This window comes from Melozone crissalis, unplaced genomic scaffold (genome assembly GCF_028551555.1).
Source record: "Melozone crissalis strain CALT ecotype California unplaced genomic scaffold, PUWL_Pcris_2 ptg000066l_1, whole genome shotgun sequence".
NCBI classification, from domain to species: domain Eukaryota; kingdom Metazoa; phylum Chordata; class Aves; order Passeriformes; family Passerellidae; genus Melozone; species Melozone crissalis.
The window spans coordinates 3,908,504-3,930,935 of NW_026535844.1; the positions used below are offsets into that span (position 1 = coordinate 3,908,504).

The 22,432-nt window shown below is 57.5% G+C and overlaps 1 pseudogene; it reads right to left on the reverse strand.

Annotated features, from left to right (window-relative positions):
- Positions 1-22,432, reverse strand: part of LOC128945559 (zinc finger protein 850-like) — a 223,040-nt pseudogene that overhangs the window by 47,318 nt on the left and 153,290 nt on the right.

Below are 22,432 nucleotides of genomic sequence, written 5' to 3' on the forward strand. Positions count from 1 at the left end.
CCCACGGGTGGGAGATTGAGACTGCCATGGGCCTCCACACCAGTGCATCTTCCTTTTCCTTGCAGCCTCCTTCTCCTCTGTCCAGACAAAGTTTAGGATTGACAAATCCTGGCTTTGGGGGAGGAACAAGGGGTGAGCACCTTGGGTTTGTGAGAAATGAGCTTCGCTCTTTAGAATTTTTGAAAGTTTAATAAGGAATAATAAGGGACAAATCAGTAACAGGGCTGGGTGTTCGGCGATGGCCAGAGGCACACCGGTTAACCACAGCAACTCTTCTTGTCTAGTTTTTCCATTGTATTGTTCAGATACATATTCATAATGGTTATACATATTCAAACATTTCTTTGAACTCGTTTACATGTTCCAGGAATTCTTTAGGGTAGTTTGACCCACATCTTGCCTTTTTAGAGTACGTGCAGTAATCGTGGATTGCTGTTTTGAGGGTTGTGTGTCACTCCCTCACAAGGGCCCCTGTTCTCTGGTTTCAGCGGGTGACAGTTATTGACAGTGGAAGGGTCAGTGGCAGGGGTCCTCATCACATCCCTTCCTTAAATGTTATCTGACCATGCAGACGGTTTTAGCTATTTCCAGAAGTATTTAAATGAACATTGGCTATTTCACAAATATCTCTGAAGTGTTATTGTCAGTTATTTACAAAAATAAAAGCATTGATTATTATTTCACAACTACAGCTACTTGTGCAAAAGTTAACATTCTAATGTACAACACATGGCATCCACTGTAATATTTTTCAAAAGCCAAAACTATAATGTATGTTTTTCATACTCTCCACAAACTAAAATATCATCCATAAATGATGTTCTGAGGATATGAGCTACACAGGGGCCAGGGCATTGGCCACAAAAAGCTGGCAAATTATACTATAGCAAAAGCAGTTAAAAGTGATTACAAACTGCACTCTATCAAAATCAGTGTGATTAAGAATAGATTGCAGAAGTCAATACATAATAGCAAAAGCCAACACTACCTAGTTATTTATAACAATCCCAGGGCAGGTTTTTCCCTTGCATGGAGCACTTGGGCCTTCCCCGGGCCCCTTCTGCCCTCACGCAGAGCCGGTGGCATTTTCCAGCACACCCAGTTTGTAACCAAGTGCCGGGTGCAGCCGAGAAGGCTCCAAGCGCCTCCTTCCAGGCTGACTCTGCAGGTGCCGAGGCTGCTCTGGGCTCTGCCAGGGCTCTGCTGGGGCTCAGCTCTGGGCCAGGCTGGGCCCGCTCTCCCCTCACATTGCTCCGGGCAGCTGAGGCACAGCGGGAGAAGGAAGGGACACGGCAAGGCAGTTGAGGGTCAAGTGAGTTTTTATTCAAACAACTGCCATAACAAACAGGCTGTCCTAACTACCATAAACTAACTACCAGTGCTAACTACCCTAACCAGCTACCAGTGCTAACTACCATAACTAACTAGTTGTCCTGACTACTGTAACTGAAACTGTCCTCAAGGCTTCATCTCCTCCGCTGCTCCCTCAGTTGCTTTGCTGCAGTGATCAGAGGTGTCAGGCTGGAGAGAGGCTTGGCTGATGATAAAAATGGGTGCTGTCCAAAGGATACAAAGGAAAGAAATGAACTGTTACTTTCCAGAGTCAAGTTCCTCACAGGCTCTGTTGCAACAGGACAAAGGGAAATGGTTTGAAACTCAGGAGAGGGAAGCAGGCTCAGATTAGATCTCAGGAAGAATTTTTTAACCAGCAGAGTGGGGAAACAATGACAGAAGGTGCCCAGAGATGTGGGAGGTGCCTCCTCCCTGGAAACATCCAAGCTCAGGTCAGGCAGGGCTCTGGGCCCCCTGAGCTGCTTGAAGATGTCCCTGCTCGCTGTGGGGCACCAGGCCCAGGTGAGCTCCAAAGGAGCTGCCAAGCCACAGCAGGCGAGGGTTCTGCTCGCTCTTCGTGTGGAACGCAGCGAGACTGGAGACTGTCGGAGGGGGCCCCACAAGAAAACCCCTCCCTGGCGCTGCTGCTTCCCCTGCAGCCCCTGGCCCTCAGCTGCAGCAGCTCCTGGGCAGCCCAGCGCCGCTCCTCGTCCGGCTCCAGGCTGCACTCGAGGCAGTCCCGCAGCAGAGCCGACAGGCGCCGGGGCTCCTGCAGCTGCGGGGTCCCGTTCTGCCGGATCAGAGCGTGAGCCTGCAGGGAAAGCAAACTCAGCACTCTGCCAGCTCCCTTCACACCCACATGGGCTCACATCCACCCCGGGGCCTCAGCCCCAGCTCCGGGTGCACTTTCCTCCCTGACACAGATGCTGCTCGGAGCTCATTTTGCTATGCCAGCCAAAAAACCCAAACCCTGGGGCTGCCACAGCCACTGCAACATCGAAATGATCTCGCCTTGAGAGCCAGTTTCATTGGCTGACTCTGTCAGTAGGAACCTCCATCAGAAATAGCACATTTTGCTTCTCCAAATGGGGACACCAGCTTTACAGGCCATTTTCCAGAGTCAGTGTGGTCTGCCTGTGTTATTTCAGAGGATTCTTACATCAAGTGCATCTCTGCAGTGCCACTGACACTCAAGTAAATGCATTCCTGATGCCCCATCCCAGAAAGTGCCAGGCAAGAAACAGGAGGTTTGTGATGCTGAAAGCTCAGGCTTGGTGACACAGAGAAAGTAGCTTGGACTAGAAAAGAAATATGTTAGACTATGAGGATGTTAAACAATCATCTTCATGTTCTCAACAAGTTTCCCAGTGAGAAGAATCAGGGGGCAGATCATCTTGCAAAATGTCTTTTAGAAGCTCCTGCAGAAACCTTGTCGTGTTTGGGGCTGGGATTTGGGGTTGGTTTGGGGTTTTCTTGCAAGATAACATTAGAGCTGATGCACTTGCTTCACATTTCCAGGTCATCCTGACAGCCAGATGAGCTGCAACCACATAAATTGCAAAGCAAATTGTTGCTGGAGACTGAAGAATATTCTCCTTTGTTGGGGCTGGAGTCCTCTGGGAATTCCCTTCCCATGTGCAGAAACCTCCAGCTGCTGCTCCCAGTGCAGGGTCCCCCTGTGTTCACAGGCCTCTGCAGCCACTGCAGAATTTGCCTCTTACCATGGCCCCCGTTTCCCTGAAGTAAGGAGGTTCTCCTTCCACCATCCCGATGGTCACCATGCCAAAGGCCCAGATGTCCACCTTGGGGCCATAAGGAGATCTGGTCACAACTTCTGGGGCCATCCAGTGAGCAGTGCCCACCGTGGAGCTGCGCTGGTCCTGCTCAGGGCTGAGCTGAGCGCAGAGGCCAAAACCAGCTGAGGACAGAAACAAACCCTGTCAAAGGCAGCTGGAATGAGGAAACCAAGCACCAAGATTCCCCACTCTCAGTCTGAGAGTGCAGTAGTGAAGTCAGGTGGAAAAGTCCTCAGGGCTGTAGCCAAGGAAAGATGGAACTGGACCCTTCAAGAAACCCTCAGCTTTCATGCAGTGGCTTTTACTGAGTCCCTGACAGAGCCGTCCATGCTCAGGTGCATGTTGGAGTTCTTCAGATCTCTGTGGATCACCTGCTTGGAATGGAGGAAATCCAGGCCCTGCAGACACTGAGAGAGAACAAGAAACACCAGGGCAATAACCAATGGCCGGAATATATCACACAAGAAAGGACAGTTCAGAATTCTGCCAGCAGCAGCTTTGCTGTGACAGGCCAGGAGTGCAGTGCACACAAGCTCCAGGCAAACGGTTCAAGGCAAAGCTGAGAACAGCAAATCAAATCCAAAACAGACAGCGAGTACCACAACAGCAGGAGAGAGAACAAGAACAGAGCAGAAGTGCAGTGATGCTGGCAGGCCATTCACTGCAGAGGCTCTTTCTTCTCCAGCTCACAAAAACAACACAGAAACAAAGCCCTGAGCATGGAGCCACTCCTGTTCTCACACCCTGTTTGGAAGGACCATCGTGTCCCAGCCATGGAGTGACAAGCAGGATCCCTCACCTCCCGACTGACAGCTGCCATCTCTCCTTCAGCCATGCGTGTCTGTCTGACAACGTCCTGCAAAGTTCCTCCATCCATGTATTCCATCACCAGCCAGAGATCTCCATCAACAAAGAAGCTGGAAGAGGAAAGCAATGGCATGGAGATGAAAGTGCCGAGCTCAATTCCCCCATGGAAAAGCCTGGAGTGGAGTTTTGTTTCCAAGTCACTTGTCAGTGAGGACAGAATCAGAATCATCCCCTTCCACCATTCCTTCCAGAACAAGGACACGCGGTTGTCCGGTGTAGCTCCGTGCACCGCTCCAGCTCCACCTCCCGTGGGAGGATCCGCGCTGGATAACCCCGGGCGGCCCCCAGGGTGAAAGCCCCCCGGCTTGAGAACAACTGGTTGGGGGCTCCGCATCTTCCTCGCCCCCGCTGTAGACACCATGATGAAGGCCGGAGCATCCCCGCTACTTTTCTTGTTTCTGGTCCTCTCCTTATGTCCCCCCCTCCTCTTCCTCCCGCCTCTCCTTCCCCGGTTCAATCGCTCCTCCCGCTCCTCCTCGTTCCTCATCCACCTCCTTCCCCTCTCCTCTCTCACGTCCCCCGCCCCTTCCTCCTCCTCTTCCTCCTCCTCCCGCTCCCCCCGGGCCCAGCCCCCACCCTTTGTCCCCCTCCCTTTGCCCAAATCCGTCCCATCGCCCCCCCCAAACCCCTCCCCATCGCCCCCCAATAAACGGCCCCGGGCCCAACTGGGAAGCTTTATTGGGAGCACTGGGAGCAGGCACTGGGCGGGGGCAGAGCGCCAGCGGGGCTGGGGGGGACACGGGACCCCCCCAGAATCAGCGGAGCGGGGACGGAGCGGGGGGTCCTGGCCGGGCCCGAGCCCACGGGGAGGGGCTGCGGCCGCCGCCGGCTCAGGAGCTCTGTGGGCAGAGAAAAGGGGGTGACACCGGGCTGGGGGCCCCGGCGGGAGCGCACACGCTCCGCCACGGGGGGACGCCACCCCCGGCACCCGCCCTGACCTTCTTGCGCAGGGAGAAGCCGAGCCCCAGCGCCAGGAAGACGAAGCCCAAGACGAAGCCCCCAATCCCCATCAATATCTTGATGCGGGCGGCGTCCGGCGGCATCTCTGGGGGGTCCGCAGGGCTCAGCACCCCCAAAACCTCTCACCGACACACCAAGGCGCTCCGAGCGCCCCCTACAGGCTCATTCCAGTCCCTTCCAGTCGCAACCGGCATCCTCTAAACCCCCTGCCCTTTGCACCCAGCGTCCCCAGTCTCCCTCCCAGTGCCCACCACGACCCCTTCAACTCCATCCCACCCTCCGCAGCATCCCCCAAACCCCTTCCCAGCCCTTGCCCAGCCCCCAGCCCCTCTCCCACTTCCAGCCCGGCTCTCTCCAGCTCCCTCCCAGTGGCTCCCAGCACAGCCCAGCGGCTCTGCCAGCGCCCCCAGGGGCTCCCCCGTACCCCAGTGCCGCCTCAGGGGCTGCTCCAGGCTGACGTGCTCCACCTGGCAGCTGTAGCTGAGCCCGCGCCGGGGCGGCGTTTCCAGCAGCACCAGCAGCTGGTAGGTCCAGTCCCCGTTGGGGACCACGTCGGTGGCCACCACGTGCTCCGAGAGCTCCTGCTGGCCCTGGAACCACCTCACCTGGATGGCAGCAGGGTAGAAATCCATCACGGAGCAGAGCAGGCGGCCGGGCCCGGGCTGGGAGCTCGAGGGGGGAACCAGCGAGATGGACACGTTGGGGGGCACTGGGAGAGAGAGAGGAGAGGGCTGGGTTTGGCTGGAAAGGGACTGGGAATGGGCTAGGGAGGGACTGGGAGCGATTGGGGTGGCGCTGAGAGAGATGGGACAGGGTAGGGCACACTAGAACGGATGTTGGACGTCCGGGCTTGAACGGCGAATGAACTGGGAATTAATTTTGAATGGATTTGGAATAGGCTGAGAAGAGGAGGGAGGGACTTTGGAAGTACTGAGAGCGACTAGCATGGCACTCGGAGGGATTTTGGTGGCCCTGGAATTAACTGGCAATGAAGTGCGCGGCACTGGGAGGCCGAGTCCAGCGCGGGGCCCTCGGGATTTCAGCGCCAGGGACTCTGCATGGCAACCGATGAGTCATCAGAGAGACGCGCTCTCATTGGCTGAAAGGAGCCGGCTACACGGACAACCGGGATGGATACGCTGGGCAGGCACAGAGATGGACTGGGACGGACTGGGAGAGCCACGGGGGTCACTGGGTGGGACAGGAGGCCCCGGTGTTGTTCCGAAGGCGGGCTGAAGGCCCTGGGCTGATTCTCAGAGACGTTTTGAGGGGTTCCAGGGTCATTGGCAGGGCAGGACCCGAGGGGACACGCTCTGCCCCGCGCTCACCTCGGTGCCCCGTGAGGAACGGGGCAGCAAGCTCGTAGCCGGCCCGGCAGAACGTGTCCACCGCAGCCCGATTATCCTCCAGTATTTCCGGCATTCCGTTGTAGCACCGAGCCTGTGTCTCCCCATAGGGAGTGTCTCCCACGAACACCCCCACGTCGCTGTCGAACATCATGTACTGCTTCCGGTTGTAGATGTACCTCCTCACGAACCTCACCTTCTCCGTACCAATAATGAAGTGACACTCTCTCGTTCTCATCTCCTGGAACACTCCTGTGAGTGCAGAACGCAGATCCGGGGTTGTCCCCCCAGCATGCCCCCAGCGCTCCGGGGGCCACCCTGGATCCCCACTCCACACCCGCTGTGCCCCACGGCCGCCATGGGACCGTCCTGCCCGCGCTGCCGCTTCCTCTTTGCCGCCCTTCCCCCATTTCCTCTTTCACATCCGCTCCCCTCCCACCTCCGGCCGCTCCCCAAATCACTTTTGGGGTCCCATTTCCCCATTTTCCCACAAATCCCTCAATCTCCAGCCCCCTCCCGCTCAATTTTGGGGTCCCCCCTCCCCTTTTCCCCCCTTCCCCACCCTCTCCCAACCCTCCCTCCCCTCCCCGCATCCCTCAGCCCCTCCCGCTCTCCCTTTGGGGAGTCCCTTCTCCTCCCCCTCCGTTCCGGGCTCCCCCCTTCGCCCCCTTTTCCCACTTCTCCCCCCCTGTCCCAGCGCCTCCCGCCCCCCGCTCACCCGAGAGCTCCGCGCCCGCAGCCGGGGGGGCTCCCAGCACCACCAGTGCCGCCAGTAGGGCCCCAGCTGCCGCCCCTCGCCCCATGGCCGGGGCCGGGCAGGGAGCAGCAGCCCCAAAGCAGCCGCGCTGCGCTGGGAGCGCCAGTCCGGAGCAGGGCGGGCTCGGCAGCGCCGCGCGCTCTCATTGGCTGCCGCCGCTTCTGAGCAGCGATGGGCCACGGGCTCTGCCCGGCAACCGATGAGGCAATCCAACGCCCCGACCTCTAATTGGCTAAGCCGCCTCCTGCCTGCGCCGCCATTGGCTGAGGCCTTTCCGGGACGCTGCAGCTCCGGGCTGGGGGTTTTTTGGGTAGAGGGAACCTTGGGGCGCTGGGCAGGTGGAAGCGGGGATAGAGAGGCGCGGGCTGTGCTGGACCAGCCAATGAGAGCCGGTCATTTCACATTTAACCCCATTTTTTGGGTTACTGAGCTCGTTCAGGATTTTCTGTTCAGAACCCTTGGTCCCGCTGTCCTGGTTTGAAAAGGAAGTGAGTTTGTTGGGATGCTGTGGTCAAACCAGTCAGTGTTCAGATTTAAATACTGGCACCTGGTGTGGCCCCTGAGGACATGGATTCACCTCTGAGCACACAGGGGGTTAAAAGCAGAGAACTCCCGGGGGAAGCTGTCTTGGTTCCGGTGGGTGAAAGGTTCAGAGCTGCCCTGCCCGGCTGCGGGCTGGGTGCGGGAGGGGAAGCCATGCGGCCGGGTGAGGGGAGCCGGGCCTTGGACAGAGAAGGGAGCTGAAGGCCCCTGCACGATGGAAGGGTGGAGGAGTACTGAGAGGCATCGGGCAGCGGCCACAGAGAGAGGGGGAGAGCCGGTGTCTGTGCCTGTGCCACCTTGAAATTTGCCATCTTGTGCTGGCAGCACAGCCGAGAAGGAGAAGGGGTGCAGAGAGAAGGTGCCCGGCAGGGCCAGCGTGGGAGTTCTGGGCAGGCAGAGCCCGAGATTTTAACCCTTTTCTTGGATGATGGAAACCTTACAAATGCTGATCCTCCTGGAGCTGAATGAGAAGATAGGGATGAAATAGGAGAAAATGGGCAAGTGTGATGAAAGTCCATGCAAGTGAAAGATGTCAAAAGAAGTTGAGAAGAATCCTAGGCGGGAGGAGATGATGGAGTGGCCTTTGGCTGGACTTTTCTTGCGTAGCCATGGACAGAACCATTTTTCCTGTGACACAGAGACTACATTTAGGGGGAGACAATGGCTTGGAGCCAAGAGAGTGCAGTGATATGATGTGAAAGAGTGGCATGAACAGAGATGGATGAGGAGGGTGGTGGTGCCCTCTGCCTTCAGTGAGGAAGAAGATCTTTGTTCTTGAGACCCCTCGGCCCCAGGGGGTGAATTTGGGAGGGACAGGTGTGTCGCAGATATTTCTTCACAGAAATCCTTTCTTTTGGATTTCTGCATCTTCTGGAGGGCAAAGGCCTCAGAAGACAAGGTAAACAATTATTATCAGCTGCTGTGGAATGTAACAGGGGCACCTTGATTGGCTCATGCTTCTTGTTTATAATTAAGGGCCAATCACAAGGTGCAAGCTGGGGACTGAGTCCTTGGCCACAGCTTTGTTGTGGATTTCTTTCTATCTATTCTTAGCTAGCCTAGCAGCTCTGCAAATCTCTCTCTTTATTCTATTTAGTATAGTCATAATGTATTATATAGCATATATCAATAAATCCAGCCTTCTGATCTAGAAACAAGATTCATCGTCTCTCTCTCACCAGCAGCGACCCACTCAGGGCACTGTAATATCTGGTGACTCCTCGTGTCAGAGCAGAAATTAATTTGATAAGACCAGAGGAGCAAATTGCTGCACTGGGTAAAAATCCTGTATGTGTAGCATTTGATGGTTGCTTTGAAGCGACCAAAGAAGTGGATTCAAGCCAGGAGCTGAAGAACTGAAGATCCTGATTTGGACAGAGTTCACAGCCAAGGCTGACCACAACGAGAACCTTCTTCTGGAAAACCTTCAGGAAAGATGATAGAAAAGAGCAGCAGACCTGTGGAGCTGGCCAGAGCAAGCTGGACTCTTTCAGAAGGTACTGTTCATTTTTCTATCCCTGATGAACCAGCCCTTCGTAGCTTTTGGCTGTTCGTATGGCAAACACATGCCTTGCCAGAAGAGATTCAATTCTCCCCTTCAGAGGAGAAGCTTATTGCCCTCTGGAAACACTGGTGTAGAGAAGATGGTTTCTTTCTGTCAAAAACAGATCTCTATGAGTTCTTTCGATGGGCAAAGCTTTTTGTGTTTTTTACTGATGTCCTGTACACTTTGGATGTCTTTGTCTGGGAGTGCATGGACTCCATTTTCCAGTTTGTCTGGAGCCAGGGACGTGTCCTTCCTTCTATCTACCCAGCATTTATAAAGCTTTTCCCAGTTCTGAAAGGCAGAGCAGCATCTTTTCAATGGATCTCTAACTGTTATGGACAGGCCCCGTTTCCACCGTCCCTGGGAGAAGACCCGGTGGGGGAGGACATTCTGCTTCCCAGCCCCCACTGCTTCGCGGCGGGGGGGGCTGAAACTTCGCCGTACGAAGAAGTTTTTTTTACTCTTTCTCTGGAGCCTGCGCAGAGGCAACTTTCTCCTTCCCCCCCCTTCTCTCTCTCCGGGGGGATGGGAGGAGGCGGCGCCGCTCAAGCCACAGCCGGCCTCTCAGACTCCACCTCCTTCACACATGGGGGCGGCACCAGTCTCTGAGGCCTCCCCGGCCCTGCCAGCTCCGCCTCTCCGAGTGATCCCATCTCCGCCTGGAGAGGCGGTCCCGCCCACGGCTTCATCGGCCTCCCCGCCCCTGTCAGCGCCTGCGTCGGAGAAGGCAGAAGAGACAGCACTTCCTGTGGTTGAGCTGTTGCTAAGCAGCGGCGATGCTCCTCCGCCGCTTCTCCCGGCTCCGCTGCTGCCTGTGTGCGCTCCGACGGAGACTGCGACTGCGCCTCCGCAGCGGACCCCGGAGTCAGCGGCGGGGGACGGCGCCGGCCCCGTGCCGTGCCTGCCGCCGCTTTCAGGGCCGGGGGACGCGGCGGCGGCGTGTTCCCGCGCGTCCCCGCCGCCTCGGGCCGGGGCGGTCCCTGTTCAGGATGGTGCTGGAGGCGGCGCTGAACCCGCGGGACCCTCGGAGCAGCCCGCGGCTGCACCTACACCCAACGTGATTTCCCGCCCGAGTGTTTCGGGTTGTCCCGGGGCTGCCCCTGCTGGGGGAGCTGGGACAGGGGAAGAGGGTGTCGGTCTCTCCTTCTGTGGAGGGGGGGCTGCCCGCCAGCTGACTCTGGGGGCAGCCTGCCTGCCTGCGTTCAAGATCAGCATTCTCGGCGGGTTGGGGAGTGTTTGGTCGGTTGCTGTCCCATGGGGGCTGCCATCTCTGCCGCCCCTCTTGTGCCCTAGTGGTGAGGGGCAGGTGGGTTCTGCCGAAAGTTCTGCCTTTGGTCCCCAGCCCGGTGGGGGTGGTGCTGTGAGGCAGATGGGAGACACACCTGATGCATTTGCATTGCAGAGGCAGGGGGCACAGCGGGAAGCGATCATGGCTTGCTTGCTGTGGGGAACAAACATTCCTAGATAGGAGTTGAGGATTTTTGGGGCTGCTTCTATTTCCCTGCTGCTGGCATGCCTCAGTGGTTTTGGGGAAAGGAAGCATCTCACTATCCGTGCTGCCATTGTGCTGGCAGCAGGGTTCAGGCCTGCGGGAATGCAGAGCCTGCTTTATGGGTTGGGCCTGGGCCGTTGGGCTCAGATAGTTCCTGGGCCGGGCCCACTGCGTGGCCTCCTTATGTTTTTGGGGATTCTGGTTCTGCCTACCGGTCCTGGTCCCTCTTTGTGAGCCAGTTTTGGGGTTCCTGGTCCAGCATGGGCCAGGGCCCCCAGGGCCTTTTCCTTCTCTGGCACTGCTCTGCTTGGCTGCTGCTCTTTTGTTTTTCAATTTAAAAAAAAAAAAATTTAAAATTAAATAAAAAAGATTAAAAATAGCGGGCAGCAGCTCTGAAGCACTGAAGGGCCAGAAAGGACATTCCAAAGTTGTCCAAATTGTTTAAATTGTTTGAAAATTGTGTTAAGACGGTCAATGGTTTTTTGATAACTATTGATGGAACTCTTTTGCAGAAGTTTGTTTTCAGGACCAAAAAGGACTCTCAGATATTCCAAGGGAAAAACTTCGGCTCTTGGACTGTTCCTGAAACTCAGCTGCATTGGACTTGAATTTTCCTTGCATTGTTTCTTGCAATTCTCTTATATTGTAGGATTGTTTTAGTGATTTGTTAGTATTCTATATTTTATAGGTGAAGGAATTTCCTGTTCATTCCACATCAGCATTTTTCTTTTATTTTATACAATTTAGAAAGGTGAGATGTCGCAGACATTTCTTCACAGAAATCCTTTCTTTTGGATTTCTGCATCTTCTGGAGGGCAAAGGCCTCAGAAGACAAGGTAAACAATTATTATCAGCTGCTGTGGAATGTAACAGGGGCACCTTGATTGGCTCATGCTTCTTGTTTATAATTAAGGGCCAATCACAAGGTGCAAGCTGGGGACTGAGTCCTTGGCCACAGCTTTGTTGTGGATTTCTTTCTATCTATTCTTAGCTAGCCTAGCAGCTCTGCAAATCTCTCTCTTTATTCTATTTAGTATAGTCATAATGTATTATATAGCATATATCAATAAATCCAGCCTTCTGATCTAGAAACAAGATTCACCGTCTCTCTCTCACCAGCAGCGACCCACTCAGGGCGCTGTAATAACAGGTGTCCCAAAAGTGAGAGACTGTGCTCATATTTGGAACTGGGCAAAGCATCCTTAAAAGGGGAACCCCAGAAGCAGCTCTGGTCCATGTGCAGTGGTCAGAGCACTGGGCATGGAAGGAAGATGTCACCATGGGAAATGATCTCCGGGCGGTGCCACGTGAGACATGGAAACGCAAGAGGTTTCAACTGTGTTTCCTGGGGAAGCCTGTGGCACAAGAGGGACTCCTCTCTCCCTGATGAACTGAGAGTTGATTATCTGAGGGGTGGTGATGGACTGACAGTTGGTGACCTGAGGGGTGGCAACTGAATTGCGAGTCCAAGGTTTTGCCTTACTGTGATGTATTGGGAATTTGGCTGGGGGGAGGAGGAATGTTTGGAAGGTTTTCATTCTTTCTGTGTGTTTCTTTTATATATTGTAAGTTAAGAAAGATTTTTTTCTTTGTATTCCGAAGCTGGAGCCTGCTTTGCTCTATTCCTGGTCACATCTCACAGCAGACACCAGGGAGAATGTATTTTCATGGGGGCACTGGCAGTGTGCCAGCATCAAACCGTGACACCAGGGAAAATGGCTGCTCATGCCAGTCCATCCCCTTGCCCAGAAGGCACCCGCTTGTGTTTGGGCACGAGCTGCTGGCCACAGCCAGACGGGCAGCACCCGCAGCATTGGCCATCAGACGCTGGGCTGATGTTTTCATCCAGAGAGAAAGAAAAACAGCCACAAGCACACAAGGCAACTTGACAGCATCTCTGTAAGTATGTCATTGTCCTGTGAATGTCAATAGTGGATGGTGGTTTTGTGCTGCAGATAATCACTTCTGAGCAAAAATCATTCCAGGAAGGGACAACAGCTTCTGCCTTCTGACAGATACCAAGTGTGGCCACCAATTGCTCCAAGTGCTCCTGCCAACAGCCACCTGCAGAAAAGATCACATAGACCCCAAGGCACGCTGGCTTTGGCTGTCCTCTGGCAGAGATGTCCCCCGGGGCCACAGGTCTCTGTGGCAGGAGAGAGGAATCAGCATTGGCAGGCCTTGGGGATGGCAAATCTCCTTTGGCAGAGACTCTTCCACAGCTGCTGCTGCTGTCAGCGTTGCCCAGGGGACAGAGCAGCATTGGAGCTCCGGGTCACACGTCCCGTGTCTGTGTCACGCCCCTGCGAGTGTGCCGGTCACCCAGCACCGGGACTGGTCCCAAAGAGGCCGTGGCAGGGCCTGTGGAAGGCCCCGGTGCCCTTCCTGCTCTGCTGCGCTGGCAGCCGTGGGAGCTCATTCTGCTGCCCTGAGCAGGCAGAGCAGAGGAGCAGCTGCTTCTTGTTTGGGCCCTTGCTAAAGTTGCTGCTGGGCTGTGTCTTCAACACTTGGGGCAAGGTCTTGCCTGCAAGCTGGGGCAGTTTGGGTGGGGTGGGGGTGTCCCCAGGGCACGTGGAGGTGTGTCCTGGGGCTCTCTGTGACACAGTGCACTGTGGTCACCGTGGGATGGAAAGGGACAGGGTGACCCTTTGTGACACGCCGTGACGTAGGTGCTGGCGGCGCCACGGCCATGCCACAGTGCTCAGTGCACGCGACGGGACAGGACGGGACAGAGCAGTGCTGTGAGGAGCCCCCGCACAGCCAGCTCGTTCCTTGCTGACCCGGAGCTTTTCCGAGGCGTTCCCTGTGCAGGTGACCTCGAGGCCAGGCTGCGGGACCGGGGACATGGAGCATTTCCCAAGCGTCTGCCATCCCTGCGGCCCATGCCCTCGAGGACAGACTGCGGGACTTGCAGTCCTATTTCCTTCTTGAGACTTCTCTCTTGCTGCTCCCCTCGAGGACTTCCTGTCCTGTAGCCTTCCCGAGGCTCCTCTGTTGCAGGTGCCTTCAAGTCACGACTGCAGCACTTGCTCATCTTCAGCCCTTCTGAGGCCTCTCTGCTTCAGCAAGCACTCCTACCTGCAAAGAGTGACATGGAGCAGAGAGCCCCCAGCGTGCCCAAGCTGGCCTGGCTGGTGGAGGAAGAGGCTGGAGCTACCTCAGCACAGCAGCCTGAAGAACTGGAGCAGTTCCAGCTGCTGCAGGAGCGTGAGTGTCAGAGCTGGGCCGCAGGGCTGGTGCCTGTAGCCAGCTTGGCCCCATCCCATCCCATCCCATCCCATCCCTGTGGACATATCCATGGATAGGACAGAAGCTGGGCTGGAGCCCCTGGCAGCCGCGCTCCATCCTCCGGGGCATCCCAAGGCTCTCACTGCCTGGGGAGCCCAGGGCTGGGCTGTGTTCTCTGCCCTCTCCTGCAGCCCCTCAGCTCTGGCTGCGCTCGCGCTTTGCCAGATGCAGCCAAGGACGGGACACAAGAACAGGAAGTCGCCCGTGGCCGCTTGGGCAGAACAGCGCAGGTACCTGCGGCCATCCCCACCTGGGCTGGGCCTGCTGGCACTGCTCAGCCAAGCACCAGGCTTGGAGCGCTCCATGGATTCTCCCTCTCTTGCTGCCCTTCTCCTGCAGACCCTCTGTGAATTCATCATGTGCCTTTGGCAGGAAGAGACCGCCGGTGCGGGCACAGGCGTCTTGGCCAACCTTCCGTTCCTCGATGCCGAGACCGGTGCTGCCATGCTGGATTTGCTTGTGGAGAAGGGTGTGTCCAATCCAACACAAGTAAGCAGCCTGGGGCAAGGGCTCGATGGCCCCAGCAGTGGTGTGGCGCCTCCAGCCGGGTCTGCCGGGCTCCCTCGGCCTCTGAGACCCGGCCCAATGCGGTTGGAAGGGAAGCACTTCTCAGGGGAAGTTGCTGCTCTGGCAGCTCTGCGAGTCTCCCCGTGCCCTCTGCAGGTGCCCGCCATGGTGAGGTACATCCACCAGTGGCTCACGGCCAATGAGTCTGCTGGGCACAGGCTGGACAAGGCCCTTTTGGAGCTGACCCAGGAACAGCCCTGTGACGTGCTGATCACCCTCTTGCGCTGGGCCCCATCGTGTGACAGGTAGGGCAGCCCCACGTGCCTTGAGGGCTTAGGCTTCACTGGCCCGTCACCCTGTAGAGCCTGTCCCTGCTGGCTGCCAGACAGGCGGGCAGTTCCAGGATCCTCTGGCTCCTCTGTTTTCCAGTGCTGCCATGTCAGCTCCTGAGCCTGGTGCCACGCTCCCTCCCTGCCCCTCCGGGCCTGTACCCACGTGGGCTGGCTGGCCGCTGCCGGCCAGGGGCAGTGGGCAGAGGCAGGGCTGAGGGCCAGCGCGGGGCCCTGCAGCTGCCCAGGCCACGGTGCTGTGGCCGAGCCCGCCCTGACACAGAGCCCTGACCCCACAGAGCTGCCGCCACCATGTGGGCAACCATCATGTCCTCGAGCAGGACTGCGGAGCTGGCGCTGCAGCTGCTCCTCCATGTGCTGAGCACCTGGCCAGTGCACAGCGTGTGCACCTCCGATGGGGACGACGCAGGAGTCTTTGCCCTGGCTGTGAGTTTCTGGTGCCGGCCTTTGCCAGCCCCCAGGCCGCCTCTCCAGCAGCAAGCTCTCTGTGCTCCCCCCAGCTGCATCTCCCTGCCTCAGGCACTGGGCTGAATCCTGCCTTAGGGGCAGGGCTCAGGGGCACCAGGCCGGCTGCTGCCCCCGTGTCTCCCTCGACCTCTCCCTTGCACACTCAGGCCCTGCCACATGGATGTCTTGGCCACTGAGCATTGTCCCTGGCTGTTTTATTTCTTGCAGGCAACCGTGGCACTGTGGAAAATCTTCAATCGGGCCTGGCGCTCTCCTGTCGTGCTGGACTATTTCCCCAGTCTCTTTCTGCATCTGCTCTTCCAAGCTTACATCAGCACGCAGGAGATGCCAGAGGAGGTTGAGACCTTCTGGCAGGGATGCCAGGAGCAACACGGCCTCTCTGCCAACCCCAACAGGTGCTCCGTGCCAGTCCTCCCAGTCTCCCCGTCCCTCCCATGCCCCAGGGCAGGAGCCGGGGCTCCCAGCGTGACCTGGCCTTTGCTCTGCACACAGCTTTGCGCTGCAGACCCTGAAGGCCCTGCTCTGCCAAATGCGCTATGAGCACGTGGTGCTGTCCATGGAACGCAAGCGTGCCTGGGACACGCTGCTCCGTGCCGACACCCACCACTGTGCAGTGGGTCTGCTGGCCAGGTGAGACCTCGTTGTCCCCACCGCCCCTCTCCTTTGTGCCCGCAACGCCCCACGCAGTCCCCGTGCTCGTGGGCGGCAGGGCATTATCACCAAGGGAGGGATGAGCAGACTGGAAAAGGCCGGCAGAGGAGGGTGCCCGGGAACAGCCGCCTCCCAAAGCGCCCCGGGGAGCTCGGGAGCAGAGCAGAGCTCTGCCAGTCAGCCCTGGGTGAGGTTTGCCTGCCCGGCCCAGGAGCAATGGTGCCTTTTCCTCCCTGCCAGGGAGATGCGCTGTGTCTCCATCATCTGGTGCTGCAGCATGGCATCCTGCCTCTTTGAGCTGCTCAGCCAAGGCGTTTCAGACTGGGAACTGCCCGCCCTGGCCTTCCTGGTGGAGGTGAGCCCCATGGCCAGCGCTGCCTGGCTGAGCTGCCTCCCAGCCCTCTGCCCTCTCGTAGCCGCAGCTGCCTGGGACGCTGCCTGTGCCCTGTGCTGCTGCCTTGGCTCGGCCCTGTGCACTTCTGAGCTCCTGCCAGCTGGGCACCTCTGTGCCTGCTCTGTGCCTTGCAGCTCCTGGATTGCCTGGACTTGAGCGAATGCGCTGAACAAGTCCTGGAGATCCTGACAAGGCACCTGCAGAGCCAGTCCAGGGAGATGCGTCGCGTGGCACTCCGAGGCCTCGTGGGGCTCACCTCGATGGTGAGAAGGAGGCAGCAGCTGAAGCTGTGCTGGCAGTGTGGGGCTGGGGCAAGCAGCCCCTTGGGCTTAGCTGGGCTTTGGCAGCTCTGGCAGCTGCTCTCAGCTCTCCAGGCTCGCTGTTCAGCTGCCTGAGTGCTTTGGGACAGGCCTTTGTCCTCTGAGCCCTGCAGCAGCACCAGCAGCAGCAGCAGCAGCAGCAGCAGCAGCAGCAGCAGCAGCAGCAGCAGTGTGGGGTTGCCCAGCCTTGTTTTGCACACAGGATCCAAGCATGTACAGCCTGAGCGAAAGCCTTGTGAAGCTACTGTGGGATAGGGATGAAGACATCGTGGAGAAGACCCTCATTGTGCTCAGCCTCCTGATGCTGCAGAAAGACCTGGCAATAGCCAGCCCCATCGCCCTGCAGCTGGCTGAGGCGCTCTGGCACCTCTTTGACAATGTGAGGCTCTGTGCCGCCAGCCACGGGCACTTGGGTGCTGCCTTGGGCCTGGGCACAGGGGGGCCTGGAGCAGCGGATGTGGAGGGCTTTGGCTTCCTTTCCAACAGGACAACAGCCTTGTGCAGCTGCTCTCCATTCGCCTCTTCCAAGACGTGATCGCCTTTGTAGTGGCAAAGGGAGAAAAGCCCCTGAAGAAGCCTGTGAGCCAGAGCCTGCTCCCACTCTTCTTCCACTGCCACGATGAGAACCAGTGTGTGGCACAGGTGAGGCCTCCTGGGTGTCCCCATGGGATGGGGGCTCAGCTGTCTCCCCACCCCCTGGCACCTGATGGGCTCCAGCCTCCTCCCGGCCCTGGCACAGAGATGCGGCTCCTGTGCCCTGGGCTGCGGTGCCATCTCTGGCTCTCTGCTGCTCTGCAGGCCTCTCGGGAAACGCTGCTTTCTGCAGTGAGCTTCCTGAAGAGGAAGGATCTCAAGCAGCTGCTGCAGACGGATCAAATGTGGAGATTTGCCGAGTGCTTGGTAAGGACAGCCTGGAATGCCCAGCCCAATCCCCGGAGTAGCCGCCTGCCTACGGCGCCCAGTCTGTGGGGCTGGCAGCTGTGGCCCCTGCCCAGTGCCGCACGCAGGGGCACCGGCCTGCGCCCCACACGCCGCTCCCTTCCCTGGGCCGTGCGGGCTCTGCTCCAGGCTCCTGTGGCCCCAAGGCCGGTGCCGACGGAGCCCCGAGCCAGCCGGGCTCTGCTGCGGGGCGGCACCGCGGCTCGCCGGGCCCTGTGCCCCGTGCCGAGCCCGGCGCCTGCGGCTGCTGGCCGGGCCTCGGGGCTCTGTGGGCAGGGGGAGCAGCGCCGGCCGCAGGGAGCGCCCGGCCCAGGGGCAGGGCCCGCATCAACTCTTTCCCTCCGTGCCCTGCTGCTCTCTGCAGCTCAGGCAGAGGACAGGAGCCGAGCGGCCGAGCACCTGCGCCTGGCCCTGCCCTACCTGCGGAGCGCACAGGAGCCCCTGCGAGAGGCGGCCGTCAGGTTCATGGGTGAGCGCCAAGCCCGGCTCCCACCCCGGCCCGCCCCATTGCCGCAGCTCGGCCCCGGCCCCGCCCGCTGTGCCGGCAGCAGGATCCGGGCGCGGGCATGGGCAGCCCCCGCTGGCCTGGGCATTGCTGCTGCCGCCCTCTGGCAGCCGTGCCCTGGGGCGGCAGCGTGCGCCAGGGGCCCGGGCTGAGCCCTGCCGGGCCAGCAGGGCGTGTGGCCTCAGGGCTGGCAGCGCCCGTGGGCGGCAGCTGTGGCTCTGAAGGCAGGACACGCTCTGTGCTCCCCAGGGATGGCCGGGCGCTACCTGACAGGGCAGCAGCCGCAGTTCCGCATCATCTGCAGCGGTGAGTGAGGCCCGCGGGCTCTCGGCGGGGGCTGCCGCTGGCAGCTGCGTTCCCTGGCCCGCCCGCCGACGGCTCCGCTCCCTGCGTGCCCCAAGGGCAGCGGGGCCACAGCACAGACACCTTGCAGGGGCCTGCGGGACATTCCTGGCCAGCAGCTGCCAGCTCGTCCTTCTTGGCTCCTGCTTCCTCCAGGCCGTGCCAGCAGCTGCGTGGCACGGACGAGGCTGGAGGCTCTGCCCAGCTCCCCGCAGATCCAGCCTCTGACTGTGCCTCTGTTTCTCTCTCTGCAGCCCTTCAGGACATGACGGATGACAGCAGCCCTGCCATCTCATGCCTGGCGCTTCAAGCTCTGCACATCCTTTTAGCTGTACAGAGCGTTCCCTCCTCCCGGCTCCAGAGGATGCGAGACCAACTCCGCCGCCTCTGGAAGTCGCGGCCTTTCCTGTGTGCCCGTGGCTGAGTGTCCTGCCGCGGCGCTGTGCAGAACTGATCCGGGAGGCTGCGTCTGCTGGGGCCGCCTGAGCCTGCGGGGAACACCTCTCCTCTGCCAGCACTTCCTTTCCCTTCACCCACCAGAGGAACATTAAATTGCTGTGTTGGATACCCGGGTGTCCAGGAGCTTTCTCTTGGTGCACAGTGTCTTCAGGCCAATGGGGAAGAGGGGAAAGGCTGCTTGGTCTGCGCAATTTGCCCGAGCGTGTGGTGTGGAAGGGAAAGTGGCCAAACGCCCCTCGGCCTTTGGTGGTTCCTGCAGGAATGTTTTTGTTCCTGCATCAAGTTTTCTGGAGCTGGGGGAACAAGTGTGTTCCGTGTTATGAGAGTCTGTCTGAAATATCCCTCATCTGCCTTACGATTGTCATGGAGAGAGACCACCAAAAAATTAAAACGCTCGTTTGCTGATCCGGTGGCCGGGAAAGTCATGTGCCTGAGGCCTGAAAGCGTTGCTAAGTTGCTGTTTTCACAGATGTTGTTTGTTATACGCTACACTGAGCTCACAGGGCATCCTGCCCTTTTGCACAATAGCTCTGGAATCCTCCCTACCTCTCAGCCTGGCTGGTTTGAGCGTTAGGGTGGTCCCCTCCTCCAAGAGAAGACCGTTCATAACCACCGTGACAGACAAGTAGAGATGTAAGAAACCTCTTCATCAAGGGACTGAGACATGAAATCCCTACGTGAGAAGGCCCCTCTCACCTTCTTCCAGAGACTGGGACCAAAAGCCCCAACTCGGGGGAGGTGTACAGGGCGAGGAAGGAAAGCTGCCCAAAGCAAGATGGATGTTGCAGGTGTAGGCAGTGGACAACGAAAACAATGACTCTCGCCTGCTGCCAAACTTGGACTGTGTGTATCCTTATTTCCCACCCCCCCCAAAGATACAATAAACTACCTTTGTTTCGGCTGCAAAATCCATCCCCCTTGCCCCAATGAAAAAGAGTATAATTGGGGTCCAGATGAACTGGGCCTCTGAGACTTCCCCGATGCAACAGGCGGGTCCTCGACTGGACTGGACCAAAGGACTTCGTCTCTACGTTTGGTAGCTCTATCCCCTCTCTCTTTCTCTCTCTCTCTCTTTTGTCTCTCTCTTCCCCCATCTTTTTCTCTCCCTTAATCCCTCTATCGCGTTTTGCTGTGCTCATTCAATAAAGGTGCATTTGTTTCGATTATCATTGCAAACCCCACTGTACCGTGTTGGTTCTTTTTGCACCCTTAGATCAAATCCATGAACCATCATGAAACCCGTCCGTGAGGATGGATTGTGACACCCCCCGAGGACCCATCCCCAAATTCCCCTCCAAAGCACCCCCAGCACCCTCAGACCCCGCTAAAATCCCCTCAAGTTCCCCCCAGATCCTCCCCAAATCCCCCCCAAACATCCTCAAGACCCCTCCCCAAATTCCCCTCACGACCCCTCCAGGACCCCTCATCTGTCCCTGCGCCTCCTCAGCAGCTCCCGGAGCCCCCCGTCCTCTCCCAGCGCCTCCCCCGCTCTCTCCAGCGCCTCCCGCAGGACCCGCCCGAGCCCGGGGCGGCTCCCGGGGGTCCCTGAGGGGGTCCCGGGGGACGGGGGGGGGGGAGGGGGCGCCCGCTCCATGCCCGGCCCTGGGGTCAAGGGGCGCTGCTTCCAGCTCGGCTCTGATTGGCTGGAGCAGCGCGGAGAGCGCGGGAGTTGGTGACGGGAGATGCCCGGTGATTGGTTGGTTTCGTAGAGGGCGGGGTGATTGACAGGAGATGGGCGGGGGAAGCAGGCTTTGCTGAAGGCAGGCGCGCGGTGATTGGTTGGATAGAGGCAAAGAAGGCGGGAATTGCTGAGGGAAAACGCCCGGTGATTGGTCGGTTCAGGTCGAGCGCGGCGAGAATAGCTGAGAGGAGGAACGCGGTGATTGCTTTGTTCGGTGTGTGAGAGGCGGGCGTGTCTGAAGGGAGGCATGCAGTGATTGGTTGCATCGGTGCACAGAGAGGCTGGTGTTCCCGAGGGGAGACCTGCGGTGATTGGTTGGTTTGGGGCCGGGCGCGCTGCTATTGGCTGGGAAAAGTCCGGGATTTTTAAGAGAACATTCCTGGTTTCTTGGGGGAAAACTCTCGGATTTTTAAGGAAAAATTGCCGATTTTTGCTGTAGAAATTCACCCGGAGCTTTTGACCCTAAGTGACCCCAAATAACTCAACCCCAAAACACCTGAAAAAAAACCCAAATATCCCCAAACAACCCCAAACAATACATAGAAATCCCCGAAATAACCCCAAACAAATCCAAAGAACCCCAAAAAACGAAAAAAACCTCCCCGAAATTAAAGCCAAAAAAACCCAAATGATATCAAGCACACCGAAAAAAAAAAACCCCATATACACCAACATTAACCCCAAGAACCCCAAATAATTCCAAATAAACCCACATAAACCCAAATAAACCCAAACAAACACTAATACTTCCAAAGTACCCAAATAATTCCAAATAACCCCAAATAAACAGAAATAAACCAAGTAAAACCCAAGAGAAACCCCAATTAGTCCATAAATAACCCCAAATAAACCCCAAACAAACCCTAAATAAAGCCAAATAAACCTCAAGAAACCCCAGGTCCTCCCGTCCCCACCCCAAAACAGATCCCGAATAATCAGAACGCGCGGCACCGATGCACTGGCCCCGCTCAGCGATCTTCAGCCAATCAGCGCCCGGCCCGACTCTGACTCATCACTTGCCAGCCGCAGACCAAGGCCTCTCACTGCGGTAAATACTCAAAGACCGCGCGGGGTAATTTCCAGCCAATCAGAGCGTGTCTTGCTGATGACTCATCAGTTGCCAGGAGCGGATTTGGGGAGGGGGGGAAGGTGACCCTGGGGATGGGCTGGGGACCCCAAATTAATCCAAAACGAGGTCGGGAGCCCAAAACGGAGCAGGAGGCGCTTGGAGCCCCCAAAACCAAACATGGGGGAGGGGACTGGGGGAACGATTGGAAACGGGAGGGAGAGCAGGAAAAAGAGGGGGGTAGGACCCCAAAATTGAGCTGGGAGGGGAATGGGACCCCAAAATTGAGGTGGGAGGGAAATGGGACACCAAAATTAGGCTGGGAGAGGTATGGGATCCCAAAACTGAGCTGGGAGAGGGATGGGACACCCCAAATTGAGCTGGGACGGGGGTGGGACCCCAAACAGGACGAAGACAATTTTGTTTGTTCCTAGAATATGTAAATGAGTTTGTGGATATGCAAAAAGTCTATGAATATGCAACAGGCTGATGTCATGGGCGACAAGGACCAAGGGGTGAAGGTTGTTATGGCCTTCAAGACCCCCCAGTTATTTTTGGAGACACCCCTTAATTATTCTGGCTTGATTACATCAGCCTGTTACATATTCATAGACCCTCATGCATAACCATAAACTCGTTTACCTATTTCAGGAACTATTTGACATGGCCCATCCTTGGGGGTGTCTCCCCATTTCAGGAGCCTCCACTGGAATGGAAACTATATACCCCCTCCCTTTGATTATTAATAATAGTAATAACAATATACTAATACTAATACAAATACTGCTAGTACTAATAATAATTTGAAATTAAGGGGCTCTCA